At 30.2% G+C, this 12,005-nt stretch overlaps 1 protein-coding gene and 1 long non-coding RNA gene across 15 annotated transcripts in view; both read right to left on the reverse strand.

The window, feature by feature from the left end:
* Hers (Histone gene-specific Epigenetic Repressor in late S phase) overlaps positions 1-12,005 on the reverse strand; it is a 386,163-nt gene that overhangs the window by 34,412 nt on the left and 339,746 nt on the right. The window lies entirely within an intron of this gene.
* On the reverse strand, positions 4,273-9,321 carry LOC148238140 (uncharacterized). The gene is made up of 2 exons (XR_015812712.1): positions 6,333-9,321; positions 4,273-6,136 (listed from the first exon to the last, which is right to left on the reverse strand). It is a non-coding gene; the product is annotated as an uncharacterized LOC148238140 (long non-coding RNA).

Genomic DNA, 12,005 nt, shown 5'->3' on the forward strand with positions numbered 1-12,005 from the left:
CACTAGTCACTATTATCTGGAAGATCTGGGTTATAATTCCATATGGATCCTATTTTTTTTTCATTTTTATCGTGTCTAAAAGATCAGAATTAGTGATTATTATGTAACTATAATTCCGTTTGAAGTTTTCCTAGATTTTTCTAATCTCACAGATGAATATTGTGATCATTAATGAAAAGTAAATTTATGTAAATTAGATATTAAAATTATCTAATAATAAGCTTCTACAGCTCATAGATAATATCGTACACGTGTAAGAAAAATTCGTTTGTTGAACGAAGCAAAATGTTGGAAAGGCCCACCATTCATTATTGTTTAACGCTTATCTTAAAAACAGGTGTGCGTCGCAATTTTTGTAAAGTTCGTGTTACGTTTTTGTATTTTTTGTTTCAAGGCGCAATACTTTTATTTCATTTGGGGTTCATTTATTTATATGAAAATCCGCACGAAACGTATATTAAATTCGTTTTAAACATTATTAGCTCGTTAAAATTATGTATTTAAAATGTTCTATAATTTTTGATAAATTTATTTAATCGCATATGGTGATTTTAAAAAATTGCAATGACGTCCCAAAGCAAAAAGTATGTAATCATAAATTAAACTTATTCATTTCGACGTCAAAATTCGAAAGTTTAACGATTATGAAAGTAATTATTTTTTAATTAAATCATATTTAATATTTTGCACCAATTAGTTAATCATACTGAAATTACAGCTACTGTCAACATTTATTATCAATCAAGAAAAACAGAGAAGAGCTACGATGAGATAATCTCAACATAATTATCAGACAATATATACGCCGGAATGCCGCCTCGGTGAATTCACTTCTTACTTTCCACTTCGCGTTCCTTACATCTGGTCTTTAACATTCACTGAGTCAAGTACTGGACTTAGTATCCGCAGTGGATTCACCACCAGGGCTTCGCCCTTGACCGATCATTCCCAGCTGCACATACGACCAAAGGCGACGCGCAACCACCGATTAGCATGTTGCATGAACGAGAAAGCTTATAACCGTTAATGTGCCAAAATTACATTACGTAGTACATCACAAATTAAAAAAAATATATATGCTTTTCAAAGGATTTTATCACCCAAAAAGATCCTCTGCTATTGCAGGTCATTTGAACACTAATTACGGTAGATAAATTAATTTTGCTTTTTTATACAAATGCTTCATACAAATATTCTTTGAAAAAATCAATTACGTATAAAAATTACGTTTCATGTGTTACATCATCACATAAATTTTAACAATTTTTAAGTGACTATATACCTAAATAGTATTGTAATGTTATTTCGTAATATAAGTGAGAGATCCCAATGTTGCTCTTGGCAATACGGTCGCGATGCGACTGAGCCCCGTACGTGGCCCGTAGCATAGGAAATATTAACTAAACTGGCGTTGCAATAAAACGGTTTACCACATAATAATTTATTTAAATGTAACTAGTAATTATCTGAAAATTGTATAGGCGTACATAGCGAGTATTATAAACATTGGGGAAAGAGTGACTTACAGGTGGATATACGAATCAAACATGCAATACATAGGCAAAGGAAAAAATGAAGCAGCGCTTATTATATTATTTGAGTAGTGAAGGGTTGATATACATAGAAATGCATTAAAGGATGAAACTTCAGTATGGTGATGCATGTGTGTCTCTCCAGTGTTTCGAAACGGCGTGTGTTCTATAGCAGATTCTTTTCGACCATGTCAGATTAAAGGCATCACGAATGAATGAAACAGCATCACACACGAAGGGACATATGAAAGGTAATATTGAGCACTACATATGCAGATCTTATCAAGAATTATCATTGTCCTGTTATTGAATTGAAACCACATTTACATTCGCAATTGTTACACCATTAGACCGCTCAAAGAGGCATTGGGAACTATGATGTTTAGATTAAATGAAAATACAAAATATGTACTTATCTTATTGTTTAGTTCACATTATCAAGCATATAAACGCGTAATACACTTAATATGAAATAATACATTTTTTGCATAATTAATAAATATAAAAATTTATTATTATAAAAAAATGTATTTACCATAGATAATAAATGTAGAGTTTCAAGTTAATTTATACTAATTTTATGTACTCTTCGCTGATTTTTCATCGTGTACGATATTAATTATGAACATTAATATGCAACACAGCACACTGTCACGCAATATGTTAAACAGACTATTTTCTAAACTTAAAAGAACACCAATAGATATTCGATTTAGGCATATGTAGATATATACTTATAAAATTCAAACATACAAATGATGAACTCCATATTAAATTGTTGCAGCATATTTACTAATATATTTTATTATCACTTTGCAAGTTCAAAGCAAACACGACACGTCCGGGATTTTAGGGAATCCGGTACGTGTTTCATACATCGCGTGCCATGGATGCCGTGTAGCAAATTCATCATCGCCGGTATTGTGTGGAGAAAAACCGGAGCACAGTTCGCAAAGTGGGACAAAGTAAAAGCCGATGGTTTATGGAAATACGCCATCGACCGGGTAAGGTAGGAGACAAAGTGTGGCGAAGTTTTCCGCCAACCGGGGAAACCCGAGCCAAGGTGAATTCCCGGCGAGGTGGCGCATAATTGAATGCATTCTTAATGCACATGCCTGGAGCTTTGAGATTTAACGTGCACGCCAAGCTGAAATTGCCCGTGAGTAAATAAATAAATAAATAAATTTTAAAGCGACGCATTAAGTAACCGACACGCTACACAGTTTGAAAGCCACTCGTATGATGGAGTGCGCGTTATTTACGAGCAGCAAGACATTTGTTGTGTTATATTCAATATGCTGAATTTATTAAACGCGCCGTAACGAGACAGATAAGCACTTGACCGTGAAAGTAGGAAACCCTACTTCTATATTTATTATGTAGAGTGGACGGCAATGAGATTGCTCTGCGCGAAATTTATAATGCAAACTTTTTCCCGTCGTTTGTTTTCAAAACGAGCGAGGATTAATTTACACAGCGCTGGAACTACAACTTACAATTTGACGTTGTTATGAAACTGCGATTTAAACTTGGGTATTTTTATTTGCTTTTAATTGTGGTATTGAAGCCTTGACGTTTACGAGTGGCTTTATCTGTTTTATCGTTTAGTTACTGATATTCAAAATATAAGATAGGTTACTATTATAAATATTAATACAGTGAAATCTCTTTGTAACGAATACCGAAATAACGAGTATAACGAATCATCAATTATCATACAAAATGTTTTCATCAACAATGTATGAAAATATAAAAATTATTTCAGACAAAAATTGATAGGCCCTCGACTTTCGCACAATTCGCTATTTCGCACATTAAAAAAAAAACATTTTTAAATTTTTTTTTTTAAAATGATAAGCATCAGTGAGAAACGGAAAGACTTCAGTGTTGATACGAACAAAAATAAATCAAGGATTCATAAACTTTATACGATTCGAGACAAAGATGGAAATTATTGGAAGTTCAGATAGCGGTGAATCTTTTGCTATAATCGTACGTTCGTATGATACAAACAGGTCTACGATATGTTCAATTTTGCAACAAAAAAAAACATGGATGAAATGAAAAAATCTTTGTCATCATGGATCGATGACCAACATCAAAAATATGTCCCTCTGAGTATTTCAATTATTCAAGCAAAAGCTCTTAGTTTGCACAATAATTGGAAGGATAGATTAAAAAAATATTTTAACACGGTTTTTCAAGCAAGTAATGGTTGGTTTTACAATTTTAAAATGAGGTTTTATTTTCATAATATTAAATTTACTGGAGAATTGGCTGATGCGGATAAAGATGCTGCAAAAGAATTTATTTCCTAATTATCCAAAATTATTGAAGATGGAGAATATTCCTCTAGCCAAATATTTATTGTAGATGGGACAGGTTTATTTTGGAAAACTCTTTAACAATGAAAAATATGAATGAAGCCTTCGCGCATCTTGACAAATTTTTAAATATTATGGAAGATTGTGATCCCAATGGAGAACGCATATCTCAAGTGCGTAGGGCGATCAATAAAGACATAGCATGTTATAAAATACTATATAAAGAAAAGAAAAATTGTAGTGGAAAACAGTTAATTCTTGATAACTTTTCATAGGAAACACCCGCAAACCCCACTTAAACATGTCTCTTAAACATCTTATATTTAATTGATAAATAAATATTTTAAAATACACACAATTTCAATTTTTTTTACTTCCCTCTACTTTCGAACATTCAACATTTGCACACATTTTCAGGAACCAATTATGTGCGAAAGTCGAGGACCGCCTGTATTTTCAAGTGATAAGATATTGTTTTTGAATCTACCGTTACGCAGTTATACAGTTTAATAATTTTTGTCTCATTGATCAATTCAGTCAGTAACTTATTTATGTCACTTCATTCAGAACAACCACTTCGCTTCTGACTTAAAATAAACGAGAGTTTATATGAACTCACACGACGCGGAGCTACGCCGAATCGAGTTCCAACCGATCAATACGACTTGGAGACTACGTGACGCAGCAATATGGGCGAGAACAGATTATAAAAATAATCAGCATTGTACAGATAATTCCAAAATCGGGTAGATTTCCATATGTTAAGTTTTTGAATGTATTTAAATAAAATCTTTTTTGCTGTCTCGAGTCCTGGGATTTTTAACAAAAAACTTTCGTGACATTTTACTCATTATTTGTTAAAAACAATATTCTTATTGTTAAGAGCCCCAAAAATGACCGATTGCCATTGTATGAAAGCGTGTATTAGACTTTAAGCAGAGAGAAAAACAGAAAATAATGGTAGACTTAAATGTATGGATTAAAAGATGCAACTGATACCATTTCATTCTAAAAAAAAATTCGAAACGAGTTTTTCTTGAAGGATGATTTTTTTAAATATCAGTTTGTCGTCTGACTTTAAACAAGTTTGTTTTTCTTGTCTCGATCGGTCTCTGGCGAGTTTACGTGTAATTGTGAACTGCAGAATTGAAAATAAACATTTTCAAATATTATTATTAATTACGTAGTAGCATTTTATTATTTTTTTCTATTTGATCATTAGAGCCAATGTAAATAAATCAATCCAAAATACGGAAACATAAAAAACTCACACAAAAATAATCAGCGTAATGCAAGCACAACTGGACAGAGACACAATTTGACACAACAAGACTTTTAGAAAGAGTTCAACGGAATGTTCAAACAGTGCCAAAAGAATCAGAATACATCATCAACCCGTACTTCCTAAAATTGTTACCCGGCTAGTTGCTAGATTTTTCATAAGAGGGATTACGAAGTGATTCCATTCGTGAATTTATTGCGCAAAAAGGATTTACATCGCCAAAGAAGCAATCGAACATCATAAAATTGATATTAAAATTTTATGTAGAGAAATAAAATAAAATGATTGGCAAAATAAAAAATTAAAAAAAGCGAACGATCGCTTTTGTCTGACAATGGATGAATGGACGAGCTCAAAAAATATAAGATAATTCAACATATAAACCATAAATTTATTCTAGGACATTTCATGAAAATGTGAATCTTTCGAAATTCGAAGAATTGTCAAAAGTCGTTTGAGTGAATTTGGAATTGTTTTGAAAGCAAAATAGCAACAACAACTGAGTAAAGTTTGGGCGTGAAAGTCCAGTTGACGAAGACTGATTATTCTAACGTAAAAAACATTAAACAAAGTGATTGCAAAAATGGTAATCCTGAAACTATAAATAAGGTAGTGAGTTTGAAACAAAGCTTTTATAATGCTCCTAAGGATACTTGCAAAATTAAAAAAAAAATGTTTAGAAAAGTAAAAAAATGCAGACTTGCAAATGTATGTAAAAAGTGTATTTGATATTGAACTTATGTTATCCTTAAAAATAAATGCAATGTGGAATTCACTGATACTCATGATTGAAATCGTTGATTGATTTGAAGATGGGTCATATTTGGAACGAATCAAATATGAAATATTAAGATCTATTCCTGAAATACTCTATCCTATAAAGGTGGCAGTTGAAGTCTTAAGTCTAAAAATTTTTGACTTCTGTAATTATTATTAACTTTCTATTGGTAAAGATGCACGAGATTAATATAACTTTATCATTCAAAATATTTGCAGCACTGTCAGTAAAAATCGAATAAAAAAGAAATAAGCAGCTAAAAGCATTTTGAGTATTGCTCCAAAAAAATATATTTGAAACATAGAGAAAATTCAGATATCGAATTAATTGAAAATTAAGATAATACTGATGACGATCCGATTGAAGTTGTGACGCTGACGATGGAAGAGGAATTAAATGGATAAATCATAAACAACCAGAAGATTGCTCCGTAAAAAAAAATTAAACGAGTTCAATATTTTCCAATCAACTAAGGAAAGAACGCTTTTTTGTATAAATCATTGCTCACAATAAAGTCAACATCAACAGAAAACGAGTGAGTATTCTCAACAGCAGAAATATTTATCCCAAAAATTAGAAATATGTTATCTGATTCAGCATTAAATACATATTAGTATTTATAAAAGCTTATTTTGCTCGGAAAAAATAAAATAATAACTTTTATGTTTATTGTAGGTAATAAAATGTTGTATTATATATTTTTTTTTAAATAAAAAAAATACGCATTTTTTATTAAATTTGCTTAAGTAAATTAGCACGTTGGTTTTTAAATACAACACAATAAATATCTTTATACATAAAATAATTTTTTAGACTTCAGAATCCTTAGTATCAAGCAAATTTTAAGTCCCTGTTTTATTACTCACATTCCGTCATCATATGTCGGCCTTCCTACGCACATTCATGAATCTTTTACTTATGTATTTGAAAGGCCTTCTAAAGATTTGCCGCTAATATTTGCCCGATAAAAGCCATGATTATTAAAAATATAGTTTTTGTCCTATTTATCACAAATAAGTCGGAATATTTAATTCAAACACATTCAAAATACAATAAATCGTTTAAAAATATTTTTTAATAAATTCAGCAATTAAAAACCACTTAACAATTGAATGTGTCTCCTCGTATATTTTAATTAAAAAAAAATCAATCAGCTGAATATTAATAATTAATGTATTAAAATGGTTATTTATGGAGATAGATAAATACATTTATTTTAATAAACAAGTTAGCACTTAAAAAACGAAGCAGCAAAAAATTAGTGTATCTTGATGAGTTTCTCTAAAAAAATGCAAAATGACTTTTTCTCATAAATATCATAAATACTTTTTTGTTGAAAAATACATTAATACGTTTAAACATTTTGTAAACACGTAGTAGTTTAAATCCGCTGAATTTAAAACTGCATTCAGATCAGATAGTTATATATTACCACTTTGAAAACATTGTTTGACAATATATAAGTATTATGACCGACTCTAGGAATAACCACAATAGTAAACATTTCAACAAAAAATTAAAAATGCTTCAGTGACTATTGATGATTTATTTTCTATATAAAACAGAGGTTTTGTTTTGTTATTAAAATAAAATATTTAGCCTGCGATTAATGCAAGTCAAATATTTTAAAAATTCAAATAAGGAAAAAAAAATCAAATAAAGCATGCATGAATTATTTGTTTTTAGTTTCACTAAACCAATTATTAAAACAAATAATGTATTATATATTGATATGTGAATATAATCTAATATAAAACAATATATTAACGCAAAAATAATTGAGTATATCAAACACAATGCCGCGCTTAAATAATTTTCCGACGGCAAAGTTAAGCGATCTTACGTGACCCGAACGCAGACAAAGAAGACGCCCGGATAATGAAGATCCGGATGCTCCGGACGCGAAAAACTTCGCGGAAGTATTCCTGGAAAATTATACGGGCACACTACCGGAACAATGAACGAGATACGACTCTGGCGCGGACGACAAAACAAAACACAACACACTAATCGATAAGTTGAAGAGTCTCTCGTATACTTATACCTACCTACATGTTGACATTTCAATATGGTGCATATGAAACGTCGAATGTCTGATTTTTTCGAATGCGTCAGAGTGGGCGTATGTTTCCAACGGCCAGCTAATAGTCGTCGATGGTCAATTATTTATAGTTTGGCAAAGCATTGCAATGGTTATATAGCTCGACTGTGACTATTTGGCAAGCTGCGGCGATGTCACGCACGATCAGGTAATAAAATTCGGGATGCATAAATTATGAGTGAGATTATTTTCAGAACGCCTCAAAGGTGGTATATGATTTACGATCTCATAGTCTTTGAAGATGATTGTTGAGAATCAGCGAGAATGTCAATTAAAACGAAGGCTACCCTTCGGAAGATATATATGTATATATATAGAGAAGTAATTTACTGCGGTGTTATCACATTTTGAAGTGTGCTTTTAAAACTAGTCTGAATAATTAACCGATCTTGATCATTTTATGGAATAATTAAGACCCGCGTCAATTTGACAATGGTTTAATTGTTTAAAAATGTCATACTAATTATAAGAATCGTAGTTATTATTTTCTCATAAATTAATATAAATAATCAAGATTGCAATGTTAACTGCTGAAGAGTCTATCAAAATTGACATACGATTTAAGCTCAGATATCTGTTCAAGTTTCATCGAGCCATTTATTTAAGCACTCTTCAACAGAACGTGACGATTTCTCGTATACACTCGATAAAGCCACCCAGCGCCATTAAGATGCAGCACCCTCGATACAGATTTACTACGGCACCGTCATAATACGAAAGCCTTCCATGGCTCAGGCCACGATCGATGATAAGATCGAGATCAAACGGCGAATCCGATCGTACTAGCATACCTAGGTACGTCATAGATAGGATCGAATCGCCGCCGGTGCTTAATTGGCGTCTTTCACCCGAACAATGCGAGCGCGAGGCAAGCAGCGAGAGAAAGGATCCAAAAGTGAAAGATAAGTTTACAACGCTAATTATCGGTAAATATTTTATTAAACCGATCAAAAGCTGGCGAATCAACACTAAAGCATGATTACTTGTCGAGCTTTATATAGGATGTGGTTGGCGCATAACGAATGCTCAAAATCGCAATCATAACTGCGAGCGATTATTTCTTTTGCGATTACCCGTCGAAGATAACGACGTCGATAAATGAGATTATAAAACGCGTAAACGTCTTAATTAACTCGACGGGTTTTGACGCACTCGATTCTTGGAAGGGTTCTTATGAGATTAAAAATTTATTGTGCAGAGTATAAAGAATAAAATAATAAAATATTTATGTATAAATATTTGCATTGACGATTGTATGTTAACTAATTTTTTTTTTTTTACAAAACTGGATACTAAAAACAATCGGGTTTTATTATCAAAGGTGTTGTAATATTAAAATATTTAATATTTATACTCTAATTGCTATCTACTCGTATTTACACATTTTTTATCAAATAATATTTGCTTGAAGTAAATTTAAATACAAATTTATATTTTGTAATATTGAGATTAAAAATGTATTTTTAAAAAAAAATCTACTCTACATATTAAAATACTTTCTAAAAATACATGAAATACAGCAAATAAAATATTATTTAAATAATATAACATGTGGTAAAAAAAATCAAACTATTCATGGAAAATTAATGGCAAAACTAAAAGATGCATTAACTAGTGATTTTCAATACCGGTATTATCGAGAAAACATATTATTATTTTAATTATTAGTAATAAAAAAAAGAGTACCATTTCATGTTTATTGCTTAGCAAAACATGAACATTCAAATACCGCGGCAATTATTATTTCGATATAGCAAATATTATTAATATTATAATGTTTTGTATTATATCATTTTTTTTATTTGATCATATTTTTTTTGCAATTCTAACTAAATATTTTCTAACAGCTAGGTAAAACTCACTGTGATTAAAAAAAATAGGTTATTAAGGAGTCTAGCAAAATTTATCGCCCGCAATTCACCACCAGCAATTAATCGCTAGCAGTTTACCGCCGCCTCATAAACAATATATAGCTTATAAATGATTGCTAGCATATTTTACCGTCTACAAGCAATAAGATGTGATAAGTATTTTTATTTAAGTTTCTGTCTTAAGCTATGATTAACATATTTTTTAAACTCTATGAACAATGAGGAAATAGTATAGAAATAAAAATAGGTGTATGGAAATATGTAATTTAATAGATAGATTATGTATTTAATATTAACAGGAATCACAAAATTATTTAAGCAATAAATAGGTATTACATATTACAATATATACATAATAACAATAAATTAATTTTAAACTAAACTAATTATAAAATATAAAGTAATGTTGATGCTATCAGTATTAAACTCGAGCCCCAAATTTACGATCTGTGGTAATCCTAACATATCGGTTATGAACTTCTATCTTTCTATGAATCATATAAATTATATTTTTAGCTGCATTTAATTTAAAAAAAAACACATAGAAAACCTTACTTTTAAAATGACCAATAAATTTTATGTATTGCCTGGCGATAAAATATGCTAGCGACCATTTGTCGGTTATAAATTGTTTACGCGATCAATTGACGCGGCGGTAACATGCTGTCGGTAAATTGCTAGAAATAAACGTTCGGACTCCGTTATTAATATAAAAACATATTATTTTATAAAAAATATTATTCTACGCCGATAACACTACTTATGTTAATCCCCTACAATAAGCATGATTTTATTATCCGCTTTTGCTTTCGTAGTTATAAGCCATAGCGTTTTTAGTAAATAAAATTTACGGATTAATAAAAATGGATATTTACCGGTACTACCGATATTTTGTGATACCGGTAGAGTCGAAGTTAGATTTTTGCCACAATACCGGTATTACCGGTATCAGTACAACATTTTTGAAAAGACACCGCAAAGATTTTTTCAACATATCAACTCGTAACATGCATTATAGAAAATAATTATAAATACCACTTTCGCTTTTAATTAAAATAAACATGAATATTATACTAAAAATGTTGAAAAATTATACATATATTCCACAAGCCCTTTAAAATTTGGCATAAATTCACTAAAATACCCAGCTTTAAAAAACTTTAACAAATTATTAGCAGCAACGAAATAAAAAATGTGTTTAGGTATAGCACATCTTAATTATGTTAGGTTTTCATATAATTTAAGTTGTTTATATAAAGATCTAGGTCCACATATTTATTAATAAATGAACTATGAAAACATATTTTTTTAAATTAAAAAAACACATTGAATCTTGTTTTATTTAGCTGGCGAACGAATTTTTGCAATGATCATAATTCTAAAAGTCGTAAAATATAATTATTGATCATAATTCTAAAAGTCGGTCATAATGTTAATCAGAAATTCCTGTCCGTTTTATCACTACCTTCTTTAAATACAGTTGTGAATTTAACGTATTTCAAACGCAACATATAGTCAAAATTGCAGCGGATATAAACCTATTAAAAAAAATTTATAAAAATTTAATTTCAACCAAAAAACATTTCTCAAAAATACTTGTGAAACATTTCTCAAAAATAATTTCTCAAAAAAAAAATATATTCGTATAAATTTAAAAAAAATCGTGAGAACTCACGAGAAATGAAAATTGACAATTGTATGAGACTAATTATTTTTTCATACTAAGCAGTTTAGTAGCAGAATAAAATACTTCTTACAACACATATTAGAAAAATACCACTTTTTAATAATAAAACTTATTCGTCATATTAATTGGATAGAACATATGATCGTAAAAATCAAAATATTCATAAATAAATAGGGATGAAACCCACAATAAAAACTTTAAGAACCACATTTTGTAAGCTCATAATTATAGGCTTCTGTCGAGTTGCATTTAATCTCTTAGGATTCATACTTTCCGAAAATAGCATACAGCATGTTATCTATAAAATATCCTTCTTTCAGTGAGCGGTAAAATCTTAATCCTAAAAAAGGTTACGCGCAGCTGTTCACTTTTTGTAAATCAAAATTGTGCTTAGCAGTTAAGTAACAAAATATATTCGCAACATAGGTGT

Source organism: Plectrocnemia conspersa, unplaced genomic scaffold (genome assembly GCF_051122295.1).
Source record: "Plectrocnemia conspersa isolate PC_06_02 unplaced genomic scaffold, ASM5112229v1 ptg000002l, whole genome shotgun sequence".
NCBI lineage: Eukaryota > Metazoa > Arthropoda > Insecta > Trichoptera > Polycentropodidae > Plectrocnemia > Plectrocnemia conspersa.